This window comes from Cervus canadensis, chromosome 12, assembly GCF_019320065.1.
Source record: "Cervus canadensis isolate Bull #8, Minnesota chromosome 12, ASM1932006v1, whole genome shotgun sequence".
Lineage (NCBI taxonomy): Eukaryota > Metazoa > Chordata > Mammalia > Artiodactyla > Cervidae > Cervus > Cervus canadensis.
The window spans coordinates 29,624,541-29,628,553 of NC_057397.1; positions in this window are offsets into that span (position 1 = coordinate 29,624,541).

Genomic DNA, 4,013 nt, shown 5'->3' on the forward strand with positions numbered 1-4,013 from the left:
ATACACGCCCTCCCTGAGACTGCGCAGGCGCAGCTTTCGCTCTGCCCTCTGGGAATTAGAGTCTTTCAGCCTCTCTCCTCGCCATCAAATACTAGGAGCTTGGGTCTACAAAGAACTACAAGTACCGTGAGGCAAAGCGGTTCGGTGCCCTCAGAGAGGAGGAAGAGGAAAGCGATAGGCATGGGGGCAGACAGGAAGAGACTCACTCACGTTGCCTTCCGGGAGTTGTAGTTCTAGCTCAATCTCTTTTGTCGTCGTCCCCATCCTAAGGCCCAAGCAAAATGAGTATGAGAGACCACATTTCCTAGGATGCCCTGCGGTGCGACCAAGCTCACTTCCCCCTTAGGCGGAGGGAAGGATGCAGGGAAGCTTGGTTAAAAACAGAGTTAAAGGGAATGGGTGTCGGAAGCAGAGGGTCTGAAGTTCACGACTCCTAGAAGGGGAGGGGAATGAAAGGCTCTCAGTGAAGAAGGTACAGTAAATAAATGTCCAGCGACATGGCGGGCTGGGAAGTTGAGTGAAATGGTCTAAAGAAGGCTGGAGGCCATAAGAGAAAGGGGGGAGAATAGTGAATTGATTCTCGGAGTGTTAATTTTTTTTCTGTCACACTCCTTTCTTCTCATTCCCGCTTCTATTACAAGCCCCTGAGGCTCTTGAGTCCCCCTTTCTGCCTTCCCTCCCCCCCATTGGGAATCACAGGCGCCATTTGTTTCCTCGTTCCATGTACGTCTTTGCAGTTTACAGTGCAAATAAAAATACCTTTGATGTGTACAGAATTTAAGTACATATCCAAAGTCTTTTAAGTAGTTTTGTTTGCTGCTTACCCTCAGAGAGTAATAACAGCTATCATTTAACGTTCTTGGTATATGTTTGTCGTAGCATTTACATACACGATAACATTTGATTTTCATAATGTTATAATAACCTTGCTAGGAAACACTTCCGGAAGGGAAATGACTTGCTCAAGTTCAGGAGCTCTCAGACCTTGGTCTGTACCCATTTTACAGACAAGGGACATAGGCAGGAAAGGTTAGACTAGTCTTGTACAAAACAGTAACTAACTTTTAGTCACTATGGCTTTATGGTTTACATAACATGATCACACAGATCATCCCACCCACACTCCTGTAACACCTCTACCAGGTATTGTTGACTCCATTTACAGATACAGACTAGAAGGAATTAAGTTACTTGTCCAAAGTCCATTCACCAGGATCTCTTAGACCCAGAGAGTGCTTTTTATACCACTTCTTATAAGAGAAAAAAGAAAGTTTTAAGCCCAGACCTTTTGTTAGGCCTCAGGATCTCCTCTTAGTGACTCAAGGGGCTGTAAGGATGTTTACTGTGTGCTAGGAAACTGTCTCCGCATGCAAAACACTTTCATATATTAATTGAAAGCTAGTATTTTTTTGAATACTGTACAGTCAGCCCCTTTCCCTTATCATTCTGGAAACTCTTGCTTTCTGAAACCTTAGATAAGTGCACCACCTCAAAACTTCTGAAACATTTGGCACAAGATAGATACATCAGTATAGTCCATGACCCCATTGGAGTTTGCATAGCTGCCAAGGCTATTTTTACCTCATTAGGTTTTTCTGAATAAATAAAAGTTGATGCTTTGAAATGAATTGTCTATAAACTAGACATTCCTAAAAAGTATTAGTACTGACTTTCCCTAATTATTATCTACAATTTTCTTCTAAAGAAATGCGTTTTAGAAATCCTTTAAATGTTAATTATTTTCTTGCTCAATTCTACCTGGCCTGTGCAAAAATAATGGTATCTTTGTATAAGAGAGAGAGTTACTTAACTTGAAGGGAATAATCTTCAATAAAGTTTTTCTTAAAGAATTGATTCGTGCAGGAAACTGTGTTTGTTTCTATTTTAACAGTTTGGTGGTACACTACACAAAAGGTCTTGGAACTGATTTTTAGTTCTAAGTTGAGAAATTAGATATGCCTTTTAAATGGAAATTATTTTCTACCACGACAGAGAAGTTATACCTGTGGTGAAATTATATTTTTCTTATGACTAATGCTGAAGCTGCAATACTTTGGCCACCTAATGCAAAGAGCCAGCTCATTAGAAAAGACCCAGATGCCGGGAAGGATTGAGGGCAAGAGGAAAAGGGGACAACAGAGGATGAGATGGTTGGATATCATCACTGACTCAATGGACGTAAGTTTGAGCAAACTTCAGGAGATGGTGGAGGACAGGGAAGCCTGGCCTGCTGCAGTTCATGGGGTCACAAGGAGTCAGACATGGTTTAGCAACTAAAGAGCAACAACGTGATGAAGGCCTAGGTGAACAAGAAAGATAATGCCAGTGTGCAGTTCTAACATTGTCATGTACTTTCATGTTAGCATCACCAAGTCACGTTTTCCTTGTTGATGATAGATATGAACAGTGAAATGAAATTTTTAAAAATTGCATCTGAATATTTCATTCTAAATTGTACCTTCACAAAATAACTACTTCTTCCTTACTGAAGACCATCTTGTCAATCATAATCCATTTGACTGGTCCAGTGTTTCTTTATCCATATGGAACCTAGATTAGTTAGAAACAAACTTCCAAAGCTAAATTTGATATCTAAACCCACTTGTTACCATAGTTGTCCTACTTTTAAGGGTTATAATTTTGAAAGAAAAAAATAGAAATACCCTGGATTAAAAAAAAAAAAAAAAAGAAATACCCTGGATTAAAGCATAGTTAATGGGAGGGAAAGGAGGTAAATTTTCAAGCAATTCTAAAATGAGATCTTTTAACCGATCTTTTAACCTGAAAGTCATTTATTTAATGAATCTATAGATGCAAAGTTCAGAAGGTAAGAAAACTAACATAAATAATATATTAAAATTATTATATGTTGTGTATTAAATGATATTAACCAGGCCAAATCCAATATGTGAATTCTTTACAGGCACTTAGGCATGGATACCTATAAAGTAAGAAGAAGATTTTTAGGACAAAACATAAAATCATAGGAGTGCAGAAAGCCCCTAACCTTCTTATAGGCAGGCAATACACGTGTGTCCTCCCATTTCCCCTAATGCCATGATAGTTGCGTAATAACCTGCTTTGTGGGATGCATAATAGTTCTTATTCTTGCCTCAGTATTCCAGATGGGGAAAATGAACTGGGCGCCTAATGTTAGCTGTTCTAATACCCACCTCTTCTACCAGCATCATCCCAGCATCACTTATATCTGAATTGTCAAAATTAAAACTGAAACCCTCTTCTTTTTTTCTTTTCATAATTTCTAATATGGCACTTCTAAACTTCCTTTATTACTTTCAACAAACCTGGTAAATGTAAGGAGCAAGAGGCCTCCACTTGACAACGGAACAATCATCATTGTTCTTTTTTATGTGGAAAAAAGAAGGGAAGCATAACTTTGGGGATTATTAGAAGTGGGCCTCATGTTTTTGCCTCTGAAAGGTACATCTCTACTGAAAATTGACTAAGTCACTTCAGATACCTACTCTGGACATTCACAAGCTTTCACTGAAGTTTGGGGTGGATGTGAGAGGGACTTAATTACTGAAGTAGGTATTATAGGAACTTAAAAGGAGAAGATTGCAGAAGTTAATCCCTGTCCCAAAGAAACATCCCAAAGGAACTCAAAGTCTAATAGAACGAATGTTATTGTTTAATTGCTAAGTCATGTCTAACTCTGTTACCCCATGGACTGTAGCCCACCAGGCTCCTCGGTCCATGGGACCTCCCAGGCAAGAATATTGGAGTGGGTTGCCATTTCCTTCTGCAGAGGATCTTCCAGGTGCCAGGATCAAACCATCTCCTGCACTGGCAGGTGAAATCTTTACTGCTGAGCCATGGGCTTCCCCAATAGAATGAATTGTTGTTCAGCCACTAAATCATGTCCGACTCTTTGTGACCGCTTGAACTGCAATATGCCAGGCTTCCCTGCCCTTCACCATCTACCAGAGTTTGCTCACACTCGTCCATTGAGAATAAGCAGGCTAAACTAAGTTGTTCACAAATACAAGCAG